This window comes from Lissotriton vulgaris, unplaced genomic scaffold, assembly GCF_964263255.1.
Source record: "Lissotriton vulgaris unplaced genomic scaffold, aLisVul1.2 SCAFFOLD_439, whole genome shotgun sequence".
NCBI lineage: Eukaryota > Metazoa > Chordata > Amphibia > Caudata > Salamandridae > Lissotriton > Lissotriton vulgaris.
The window spans coordinates 1324526-1337682 of record NW_028252890.1 but is presented as its reverse complement, the minus strand read 5'-3'; the positions used below and the strand labels follow the sequence as shown (position 1 = coordinate 1337682).

Here is a 13157-nt window from a genome sequence, read left to right as displayed (position 1 = left end):
AAAGCCCTTCCACTTTTTACAAGACTCCTAGCCAATCCACATTCACTAGGGGCTACCAGAAAGGGGGTGCCTCCACCCCTACCCAATGACTTTCCTCCGCTTCCCCCCCAACATTCCACTCCTGTGGGGGTAAGACTAAAACAATTCCTTTCTGCCTGGATCAACATCACATCAGACCGGTGGGTGCGACAAATTATTCAGTCAGGTTACTGGCTAGAACTAACATCTACCCCCCCAAACATACCACCCAAACAGCGCCGAATGTCACAAGAACATCTATCACTGTTAAAGCAAGAAATAATATGTTTGCTAAAGAAAATTACATTAGAACCAGTTCCTCTGCACCAACAAAACAAGGGGGTTTCCTCCCTATACTTTCTTATCCCAAAGAAGGACGGCCCTCTTAGGCCTATTCTGGACCTCAGACCGCTAAACATATACATCCAGTCAGACCATTTTCACATGGTCACACTCCAACAAGTCCTTCCTCTCCTATTACAAAACGGCTTCCTTGCTACTCTAGATCTCAAGGGCGCATTCTTCCACATTCCCATTCACAAAGCTCACAGGAAGTATCTCAGATTTGTAATAGACGGGCAGCACTATCAATTCAAAGTACTCCCATTCGGAGTCACTACAGCACCAAGAGTATTCACCAAGTCCCTAGTAGTAGTGGCAGCACATTTACGAAGACAGCACATTCACGTCTTCCCGTACCTCGACGACTGGCTCATAAAAGCCAGCTCATGCAACCTGTGTGTAGAACACACCCATGCCACAATTCAACAGCTCCACAACTTGGGGTTCACAATAAACCACACCAAGTCTCATCTGCAACCATCCAAAGTACAACAGTACCTCGGTGCTTCAATAAACACCTCAACAGTGCTAGCTTATCCCACTCCAATAAGGATAGCCAGCATGCAAACTCTTCTCACAAAGTTTCAGCCACAACACTCCCTTCCAGTACGAGTGTTTATGCAGCTTATAGGGATGATGGCCTCTTGCATTTTCATAGTGCCCCATGCAAGACTTAAAATGCGTCCTCTCCAAGAGTGCTTATCACGTCAATGGAACCAGGCTCAAGGTCAATTAACAGACCTAGTGTTGGTAGACGGTCAGACTCATCGCTCTCTGCAGTGGTGGAACACCAAAATCCTTTCCAAGGGACAACTGTTCCTAGAGCCAGTTCCTCAAATAATCTTGACAGCGGACGCATCGCTCTCCGGCTGGGGGGCCCACCTACTGCAACACACCACGCAAGGCAGGTGGACAAAAGTTACTCCACATCAATTATCTGGAGTTACTAGCTATATTCCTGGCACTGAAAGCTTTTCAACAGCAAGTATCAAACAAAGCTGTGTTAGTCCGCACGGACAACATGACAGCCATGTATTACATTCAGAAACAGGGAGGAACACACTCCCTGCAACTCTATCAGCTAGCACAGAACATATGGCGGTGGGCTATACCTCAAAACATATTCCACTTAGCCCAGCATGTCCCAGGAGTTCACAGATCCACGAGTGGGAACTTCATCCGAAAGTTCTTCAACCATTCTTTCAGATGTGGGGACAACCTCAGATTGACCTCTTTGCCACCCACGAAAACGCCAAATGCCCAAGCTTCGCCACCAGATATCCACACCCACTGTCCAAAGGCAATGCGATATGGATCAACAGGTCAAACAAATTTGCGTACGCTTTTGCACCTCTACCACTCATGCCACTAGTAGTACGCAAACTACAGCAGCATTCTCTGACCCTCATCCTAGTTGCTCCAACGTGGGCCAGACAGCCGTGGTACACCATACTGCTAAAACTGTCTGTAGTGCCACACAAAAACTATACCTGTCTCCACGCCTTTTAACACAGAACCGTGGAGAGATCAGGCACCCGGACCAAGCTCAGCTGAACCTTGCGATCTGGCTCCTGAAATCCTAGAATTCTGATATCTTAACCTTCCTCCATACTGCATGAATGTTATAAAAAAAAGCTAGACGCCCAACCACTAGAGCATGCTATGTAGCTAAGTGGAAACGTTTTGTAATATATTGTCACAACAACAATGTTCATCCTTTAGACGTGTCTATTCAACACATCATAGGATACTTACTGCACCTCCAAAAATTTAATTTAGCCTACACATCTATTAGACTACATCTTGCAGCCATAGCAGCATATCTTCAAAACAGACAGCATCTATCTCTCTTCAGAGTGCCTGCTATTAAAGCCTTTATGGAAGGCCTTAAGAGAATAATTCCTCCCAGAATACCACCTTCACCAGTGTGGAATTTAAACATTGTTCTCACACTGCTAATGGGACCTCCCTTCGAACCTTTACGTAAATGTGAACTACAATTTTTAACATGGAAGGTTGCGTTCCTAGTAGCTATTACTTCTCTACGGAGAGTTAGTGAACTACAAGCACTAACCATTTAAGAACATTTCTTGCAAATGCATCAGAATAAGGTTGTTCTCCGTACTAATCCAAAATTCCTACCCAAAGTAATTTCTCCCTTCCACCTCAATCAATCTGTGAAACTGCCAGTTTTCTTCTCGCAGCCACAAACAGTAGCAGAAGAGCTCTTCATACCCTAGATGTCAAAAGAGCATTGCTATACTACATTGAGAGAACACAACCGTTTCGTAAAACCAAACAACTTTTTGTGTCTTTCTCACCACCACACAAGGGTAATCCCATATCAAAATCTGGGATAGCTAGATGGATTATCAAATGCATACACATTTGTTACCACAAAGCTAAACAAACGTTATCTGTTCCTCCCAAAGCCCATTCTACAAGAAAAATAGGGGCTTCAATGGCATTTTTAGGCAACATTCCCCCAGATGACATCTGCAGAGCAGCTATATGGTCTACACGCACACATTCACAAAACACTATTGTGTAGATGTGCTAACCAAGAAACAAGTTAATGTGGGCCAGGCTGTTCTCAAAACATTATTTCAAACTACTGCAACAGATGGGGGTGGTCGCCGCTAACGGTGGGTACTGCTATACAATCTATGCACAGTGTGCAATCTGCAGCTCATATGCCTAGAATGGAAAATGCTACTTACCAGTATGCATCTGTTCTTGGCATGTAGAGCTGCAGAGTTGCACACGCCCACCTGCCTCCCCGGCTACCCTTGTCTGTTCCAGTATTATCTTAATTAGATACAGTTTACACAGACATCCTTCCTTTTCTTGCAAAACGTCGTCCTTTCCCTAATGGCGCTGCCATGCGCAGTATGGTCCAGAGGAGGAGTCACCCATCTCGTGACTTTCAAAGAACTTTTCAGGACAAAAACAAACTGCAAACATCCAGGCCCAACACTAGGTGGCGATCTATGCACAGTGTGCAACCTATCCGCTCTACATGCCAAGAACGAATGCATATTGGTAAGTAGCATTTTCCATTACATTCCACATGTTAACTTTTTGAGTCAGATTAGTATGATCAGTATTCCTTAAAGATCAGTGGTGATCTATTACTCTGAATGCTTCTTACATTTATTATTCCTTTCTTTCTTCCAGGATGCCTATTTTCTCAGTGCTGAAGAGTGCATCACTGCAGGATATTTGCAAAATAAGCACCCAAACTTCTGCCGGCTCTCACCTGATGGCCACTTTGGATCTAAATTTGTGTCTGTGGTGGCAACAGGTAAGCCCTGAATGCAAGTATCTGGCTCATTCACTTTGTCCTCAAGTGCGGTTACAGACCTGCAGAAGCACTGCAGGAAGCTCTGACATGGTCCAGATTTCAGAGGGAACTGTGAAAGGTCTGCAGCAGTGGCTGATGAACTATGATTGGGCCTGTGGAAAACACCTCTCCCTTCCCTAACCAGAGACAACTGTGGGGTGGAGATCAGAGGACTCTGTTATTTGGTAGAGTCCAGGCTCTGCAGCAACTTATGGCGCTCTAGGCAATTTGCTTGGCAGTGAAAGTCTTTCTTCCTTCGATCAAGGGGAGGCTGGTGCTGTCGTTCCTTGACAACACCACCGCCTTGTGGTATTACAATAATAAACGGGGTTGGATGGGGTTGTGGAACATGTGTCAAGATGAACAATTCAAAACAAAGGTAACCAGGTATAGATTCAGGCGCACAGCATTATTACAGGCAAAGTAATCCTATAAATGTTTCAGGTATATATAGGTGCTTCCAAGCGAGAAGGATAGGTTCCCAATCTATCCCACAGGACCCAAAAAACACCCGGGTTACAACAAAAATCACAAAATTCTCTCTGAGCACTCCACAGTAAAATAATTTTTTTCTTATTTAGAGTATACAATTTAGTTGTAACGTCAAAGTCCAAATACAGGGATTATGACCATCTGATTGTTCTTGTCGAGATAATATCCACTCGATTAGTTTCCTGAAGTGAAAAGACACCGGGGCTCAAAAGTTCAATCCTGGTAATATATCCAAACGATATTTATTGATTATTCTCCTAATGAAATTTATTATTTTCAGCCCATGCATCATTGACTTCCTCAGGGCCCTAGAATTAATCCATGTGTCATATTAATACATATGGTCACTGGTAGAATAAAGGAAACCTACGTTTATTAACGAATATGCTACTTACCAGTATGCATCTGTTCTTGGCATGTAGGGCTGCTGACATTCATATCTGTGCATAGATTGCCGTTTAGTGTTGGGTCCGGATGATTGCACATTGTTGTCCTGGAAGAGTCTTCGAAGTATCACGAGATAGGTGGCTCCTCCCCTGGACTACAGTGCGCATGGGCATCCTCTCCATCCTCAGATTGTTTTTCGACATTGTGGCAGAGATGGAGTGCAATACAGTGAGCGATGTCCATGCTAGATAGTAATTCTGAATGCTACAGCTGCTACAGGCGCCGGGGAGGAGGGTGGGCGATATGAATGTCAGCAGCCCTACATGCCAAGAACAGATGCATACTGGTAAGTAGCATGTTCGGTTCGAGGCATGTGGGCTGCTGAATTCATATCTGTACATAGATTACATAGCAGTCCCCCCTGTTAGCGGCGGCTGCCCGTGCCAGCTGCAGCAGTCTGAAAAAGAGAACAGCCTGTCCTACAGCTGCCTGCTGTTTAGAATGCACATCTACGCAGTAGTGTTTCGTAAATGTATGTGTAGTGGACCAAGTGGCTGCCTTACATATCTCTTCTAAAGGAATATTCCCCAGGAAAGCCATGGACGCTCCTAACTTACGTGTGGAGTGTGCTCGTGGTGGAATGGTTAGTGTGCGTTTAGCCTTGGCATAGCAAATCTGTATATATTTAACGATCCACCTGGCTATCCCTGCTTTGGAAATGGGGTTGCCTTTGTGTTGTGGAGAAAAGGCAACGAAAAGCTGTTTTGTTTTTCTGAAATCCTTCATTCTGTCTATATAGTACATTAGAGCCTTTTTGACATCCAACGTGTGTAGGGATCTCTCTGCAACATTTTCCGGATTGGGAAAGAAAACTGGCAGTTCTATGGTCTGGTTCATGTGGAACTGCGAAATCACTTTAGGCATAAATGTAGGGTTAGTGCGTAATACCACCCTATTTGCGTGGACCTGGATGAATGGTCTTGGATGGTGAGTGCCTGGAGTTCACTAACTCTCCTCAGTGAGGTAATGGCCACTAGGAAATCAACTTTCCAAGTCAGAAATTGAAGCTCACAAGAGTGTAGAGGTTCAAAAGGTGGTCCCATTAGCCTGGTGAGGACTACATTCAGGTTCCAGACTGGCGACGGTGGGTGTCTGGGAGGGATCACTCTTTTAAGTCCCCCCAGAAAAGCTTTAATGGCAGGCACTCTGAATAAGGAGAGGTGCTGCCTGTTCTGAAGATAGACTGCTATGGTGGATAAATGTATGCGAATGGAACTGTACACTAGATTACATCTGTATAAATGCAACAAATAACAGATGATGTTTTGAATAGATGCATCCAGTGGGTTAATGTCATTGTTGGTACAATATATGACAAACCTTTTCCATTTAGCCGCATAGCATGCTCTGGTTGTGGGCCGTATTGCCTCCTTGATGATATTCATACATTCCGGCGGCAAGTTGAGGTAGCCAAATTCTAGGACTTCAGGAGCCAGATCGCCAGGTTGAGCTGTTGCGGATCTGGATGCTTAATGTCTCCATAATCTCTGTATTTGGACTTTGATGTTACAACTAAATTGTATACTCTAAATAAGAAAAATATTTTTTTACTGTGAAGTGCTCAGGGAGAATCTTGTGATATGTGTCAAGATGATATGAGTCTCTGGACATGGCTGGAACACTAGGGCATTTCCCTGGTGGTTCAACACATGGCAGAGTCTCTAAACGACAGGGCAGACAAACTCAACCTAAGGTGCCTAGCGGAGCACGAATGGTATCTCCATCTGGAGGAGGTGCAAGACTATGTTATTTAAGTCACCTTTTCGTGTTTAGGTTTCTTGAAGGCTTGCAGCACATGTTCCCCCCCCCCTGCAATCCGTCATGCCCCGGTGGATTCTGAATCTGGTTCTCTCTCTCTTTCAAGATACTTTATTTCGATTAAAAACTTTCAAAAGCTGTACATAGATCAAAAAAAGCATTCAGTATCACACATATATATTGTTATAATAGCCGCAAAGTGCATCAAAGCATGGGAGGACAGGAGGAAAAAGAAGTTCAGCAGAGATTTTGAATCAAGCATAGGCCAATGACAAAAACCTAGAAAACAGTCTACGTTGTTATTGGACTATGCTAAAGATCTACCGGTAGAACTTATGGACCTGATGTCATAAAGAATACCCTCCTCGTACCCAACATGAGTGTGTGACGATCGATCAGTAATAATGCAACAAACTGTACAAAGCACAACTGACACAAATAACATACAATAAAAAATATCACAAGGTGCATGCGTTATATAAAGTAATATGTAATGTATATACTAATATGTACATATTAAAAGATAGTATAATTACTGTCAATAAAACATCAATTCAAAGACCTCCGCATATGCTAAAACGAATTAGAACATTTGAATTTTGGGAGCTCCATTGAAAACAATGGAGTGCTCCCGGTTTTTAGATCCCTTGCTCACTTTGCCACTGGATTCAAGCAAGCCGGGCTGAAGACGGCTAGAATGCCAGAAACCGGTCCTCGGAAGCTTGTTTCCGGTCCAGGGAAGACATGGCTTGGCAGTTCGGGCTGGACTGTTCCCATGAGGCACAGGGTCAGACTGATTTGCATATAGCCATGTCTGAACTGGGGTGGCAGAGTGGGCTAAAGAGCGGTGATGGATTAAACCCAGATCTTTTGACTGGGTGTGAGTGTTTGATTGATTCAGATGCTCCGTTCATCACCACCCCCCTTTCGTAACGCTTTTGGCGGCCATAAGTGTGGCAGGGTATGCCCAGACGTGAGTCCCTTGCTCACTTTGACACTGGATTCAAGCAAGCCGGGCTGAAGACGGCTGGAATGCCAGAAAGCGGTCCTGGAAAGCTTGTTTACGGTCCAGGGAAGACATGGCTTGGCAGTTCGGGCTGGACTGTTCCCATGAGGCACAGGGTCAGACTGATTTGCATATAGCCATGTCTGAACTTGGGTGGCAGACTGGGCTAAAGAACGGTGATGGATTAAACCCAGATCTTTTGACTGGGTGTGAGTGTTTGATTCAGATGTTCTGTCCATCACCACCCCCTTTTGTACCGTTTCAAATAAAGACATCACTCCATTGGGCAAAGGCGGGTGCATGTCCCGCCTTTGCTCCGCCCATGGCCTATTGGTGTCTGTTATCCGCACAGGCCACATCTGATTTCAATTATCGTGCCCAGACACGGGCGAGATAATTGCAAACAGATCGCTCGCTGTTGCGCGCATGTGCGCACTACTCATTTTCATTGAATGTATAGTGCGCAGGGAGACAGATGGGAGCGATACTTCATCTATATGTTTTTCATGTGGATGTAAACGATTCCTTTGGGGATCAAAAAAAGGGGCAAAAAGTTGGCAGTGGCAGGGAACTTTTCTTGTGTTTCTGTACTTTCCTGAAAGGGGCTGATGCGATAATAAAAGGCAGGCATTATTGTCAAAAAGTAGTCTTTCTTTCTGTTTTATGACGCACCAGAATGGTACACCCATCTGCCCTGGGCTGGCATAAGGGAGCGACTCGCAGTGCCCCGGATTCCTGTGATAGTGCCCTTACTAAGGGGTAAATTTGCCGGGGTGGTAGAATGAAAAAAAATATATATATATATATTTATTTTTTATACCGCTGCTAAGGTACGTGTGCGCCAGTGAGGTGCTAAGTAACTGTGTCTATACATGTTGTGATAGGGAAGCGCCTGGCCGCACGTGGGCTCTGCAGAAGCCATCAGGGTTGGCACTGCCCAGTCTCTGCTGTCTGTGCCCTCTGACCCGCGCGGGGGGGGGGGGGGGCTGCAGAGACGTGTTTATAACATGGCACCGTCTCCCTGCCAGGGAGCTGCGCAGGCACCACAGGTCAGCTTGGCCAGTGTGCCTTATCGCTTGTTTATCACGGGGGTGGGAGCTACACTTTTCAGAACATGCTTTTTGCTGTTTTATGCGCCAGCTTGGCATGTGTCTCCTTCGCGTGGCTTTGATGGAGACACTGGGTGGCACTCTTTGGGCACTTTTGTGATGATCTTGGGCTCATCACACGCTACTGCCAAGGTGGGCCCCTTTTTGTCAGTTGTCTTTCTTTTGTGTCTAGAAAGCGTGCTCCTCACCTCCTCCGCAAAATATATATTTTAGGGTGGCACTGCCAATGCGCACAGTCCCTCGTGGTGTGGGCATGGCCTTTGCAGACCGACTCCACGTGTGTCTGCCTAATGGCACTACTTGCTTCACCCTGGCTGTTCATACGAGGACAACTATTGGCACTGCCAGGGCACACATGACGGAAACGTGCATTTTATTTGGGGTGCTGCTGAGGGGTAATACTTCCAGAATGTGGTGCATGTCTGGCACGCGTGTTTCAGCCATCTCTCTTGGTCTGCGGGGCAGGTCCGTTCAGGTTGGCAGTGCAACCGCATTTTGGGAAACGTGCGTGTGCACTTTGTGTGCAGTACGTGGGCACTGCCCATCTAGCTCGTCTGTGCCCGCCAACTAGTCAACCCTCCCCTTCGCGGCCACCACTGCAGCCTGGCAGTGCCAACCAAACTTTTTAAACACTTTATTTCAGTAAAATATATTTTGGGGGAGTTTATTCCAGATTTATGGCGTTTTGTTTTATGTGTTCTCACCCTCGGACCGTTGGCCATAACACTGCCATGCCCCTTGGCACCACAGCTGCACTTGTATTTTTGGCTTTTTATTTAGGAATACTGTTGTTTAGGAGAGGCGTTTTATTTTATTTTGCGGCCCTTTTGCCCGCACTCCTTTCCTATACGTTGTGAAGTGTATAACGCTCTGGGCACTGCCAGTGTCCGCAGTTTATTTATTACCTAAGCATTGCCCGCCTCCGTCCGCCATTCAACAGGCCTCGGGGTGTTGTGTGGAACCGAAGGTTTCGATTTTTGAGGCATCGCTCTGTGGTCACACACTGTGCCCTTGACAGTGAATTCTGCCAGTCAGTTGGCACCGCTGTCACCTGATCTTTAACAGTAGTGGTGGTGCGGGTTTTTGAGGGTACACAGCGGGTTATTTGCTGAAACTGTGCCCACTTCCTGTATGGCGGCTGATGTTTCTTTCACGAGCACTCTGTCTACAGTAACCCTCTGCCCATGGGCACCGAATCCTGCAGAGAGACTGGCACACCATGGCACTTGCTTGTTTTGGCCGATATTATATTTTTGCAAAAGGGATGGGGTGGTTTAAGAAAGTGGATGTATGAAGTGCGATGCCCCCACAAGCTTCTGAAACGCACTCACTACACTATATGACGCCGCCCGTCTCCTCTTTTAGTGTTTCTCGGTGTTGAATTGTTTGGGGGGAAGCGATGCTAAGTCTTTAGATAAGTTGTCTTCAATATGCCATGTGCTAGTTACCTTCCACCCTGCTCAAACCCTCCCCATGTGGGTTTTATAGCGCCTGGTCGCCCACAGCGCTAGAATATATATCTGGTTCTAATTGTGATTTCTATTGTACAAAAACGCAATGCACACAAGCCCCACGCCCTGTCTGCCACTGTTCAGAGTTGGCACAAGTGTAGGGGGAATGTGTCTTTTTAGGGGCAGTGCGTTCTTTTGATATATAATGCATTTTTTCACCTATGTTTTTGCTACCCAACCCTTCCTTCATTATCTGCCCAGCCGCACTTGAATCCTCCCCACACACCCACGCCTCGCAGTCCGACGGGGCTGGCACAGGCCTGAGGGAAGGTCAGCGTTGCCCAAGGCCCCGTGAAATGCCCGGTATGTGGTGGTTTTATTTCACTGTAGCCCCCCCACCCCCTTCCAGTACCTGTTCTGCATGGCACAGGTAAACTGACACCGCCAAAGTGCCTCCTTACATTTGGCCTGGGTAGTTTCTATGGATAAACTGTTGTGCTTTTTGAATGGCACCTTTCCCGGCTCTTTTTTTTTTTTTAATCCTGTAGTCGTGGGCACACAGCCCACCGCAGCCCAGGCACACTGTGTCCACGTGGAACAGTTTTAATTTTTGTGGTTTACATTTCACCTTCACCCTCTTGCTACCTACCCCAGGTCTGTACGGTGGTTTATTAGCCCCCCACACACAGATTGCAGTGCGAAGGTGCAGGGGGCCTGAAAAGCTTATGTCGGATTTCACCCGTGGGGAAACAGCTGGGATCGGAGTAGGGGCCTGCTCAAGGCAGCAGAGATTATATTCACTGAAAAAACCATAGGTTTCAGGGGCGTTATAGTTAGCTGGACATTTCTCTTGTTCAAAACCATAGAAATTCCCCTGTTATAGTTAGTTCAGCTAACTATACCTCGCACGCCCGCAATGCATTGCTGATGACATCACATATTACATCACTCATGACCTGGTCACTGATTTCACTGATGACATCTCAAATGACATCACTGATGACATCATCCATTGAATGTGTGTTTTTCTGAAAATTAAATATGTTTCATATATGTATATCTCAAGCTCGATGGACAAATAAATGGGTATGTAAGTGTCTAAATGGATGATTTTTTTAACGTAAAATTTTTTGTATAACTGACTGATTAAGTGTATCTTTGTGAATACATGGGTTTGTTAGTAATGTTTAAATATGTACATATCTGTATCAGTTTCTCACTTTGTGTACAAGTGGCTGCATGGGTTGGTGAGTAGCTACATGAGTGTCTATATGGGTTATTAGTTTTTTTTTTAGTACAGTATGAGTGTCTGTATGGTTCTGTGGGGGGTATTACTCAGAGCATAGATGCATGAATGAGTGACTCATTGTTTGTATGTGTTGAAGACAGCATCTGTGTTATGTTGAAGACAGCATCTGTGCAGGACTGTACGTGGTGGATGTGTGTGTACTTTTCACGACGCTTCTGTTCTGTATACTACAACCAGCGCCAAGACGCCTCGGCATTTGAGCGCTTAACAAAAAACAAATCTCATCATCATTATTTATGAGTGTGTTAGTGAGTGAATGACTGTCTCAATAGTGTCTTTATGAGTAACTACATATGTTTTAAACTAGTATATGTCAATATTTTTGTATATGTGAGTATATGTGAGAGTGAGGGATTGGAGGAGTTCCTGTATAAATAAGTATGTTTTTTAATAAGTGATGGTTTAAGAGAGTAAGTATGTGTAAGTTTCTGTAGAAGTGTGGTGTGTGTATAACTGTATATGCAAGTAAATTGATGTTTGATACTTTGCATGTGTGACTGTGTGTGAGTAACTCTATGGATGAGTGTCGGTGTGTAACAGGGTGTATAGGTGTATGAGTACATATGATGAGTGAGTACATGTATGAGTGACTGTATAGGACTGTTGGTGAATGAGTGGATGTGTGTGTAGAATTATTGAATAGGTCTGTTGTAAGTGGTATTGGTATGTCCATGGTTTTGAAAATGTTCGTTTCTATTTTTGAGTGTGTGAACTAAAGGTTATATTAGGGTGAGAGTAGGTCTACCACTTTATCACAAGGATGATGTCATCGGAGATGTCATTTAAGATGTCATCAGTGATGTCATGAGTGATGTCACTGACCATGTCATGAGTGTTGTAATATGTGACGTCATCAGTAGTGCATTGCGGGCGCGCGAGTTATAGTTAGCTGAACTAACTATAACAGGGGAATTTCTATGGTGTTGTACGAGAGAAATGTCCAGCTAACTATAACATGCCTGAAACCTATGTTTTTTTCAGTGAATTTCGAAGGTTTTTTAAATGCTAATTTCTAATTATGCCTACAGATGTAGGAAACATACAAAAGAAAAAAAGGAAATGCAGAAAGAAGCAACAGAAGTCCACAAAGACAAAGAAAAGTGCAGGAAGAAGAAGAGATGTACAGAAAGAACCAACAGATGAGCAGAAAGTCCTCCTGTAACCACAACCTATGTTTTTTCAGTGAATTTCAAAGGTTTTTTAAATGCAAATTTCTAACTATAACATGCCAGAAACCTATGTTTTTTTCAGTGAATTTCAAAAGTTTTTTAAATGCTAGTTTCTAATTATGCCTACAGAGGTAGGACATGTGCAGAAAGGAAAAATCGCACCTAAAGAAAAAAAAGAAGCAACAGAAGTCCACAAAGATGAAGAAAAGTGCAGGAAGAAGAAGATATGTACAGAAAGAACCAACAGATGAGCAGAAAATCCTCCTGTAACCACAACTTTTCAATATGGGTACTGATGGTAACTGAATCTGACTAACCAGGCCTAGAGCCAGTGCCATGCTAAAAGACACTTATAATACAGTGAAAACACCTACATACACTAGGGAAGACTATGCGTTGGGGTACCTCTATGATTACCATGTCCTCCTCTGTAAGACCCTAGTACATAATAGGGCAGGGGGATTAAAACTACCTCTTAAATTCGCCACAGGGCGCATTTGCACACTGGTGAAGGGAGGGGGTGCCTTTGGTGACTTGTGCGAACACGCCCTGTGGCCGGTTCGGGATGAATTCCCCCTGAATCATGAGGGTCCCTAGGGTACAACTTACCCACTAGGTACCTCCAGTAAGTCCCACAGAGCTGCGTTGCAGAGAGGTGTAAATGGGGGAACGGCCTGGACCCCCTCTCTGCAACACAGCAGGGACCCTCAGGA

The 13157-nt window shown here is 44.9% G+C and overlaps 1 protein-coding gene across 1 annotated transcript in view; it reads left to right on the top strand.

The window, feature by feature from the left end:
* Positions 1–13157, top strand: part of LOC147661221 (nuclear protein localization protein 4 homolog) — a 176621-nt gene that overhangs the window by 26118 nt on the left and 137346 nt on the right. Inside the window, exon 2 of the mRNA XM_086951227.1 lies at positions 3538–3664. The gene's annotated coding sequence lies outside the window, so the exon portion shown is untranslated. The remainder of the gene's footprint in view (positions 1–3537; positions 3665–13157) is intronic.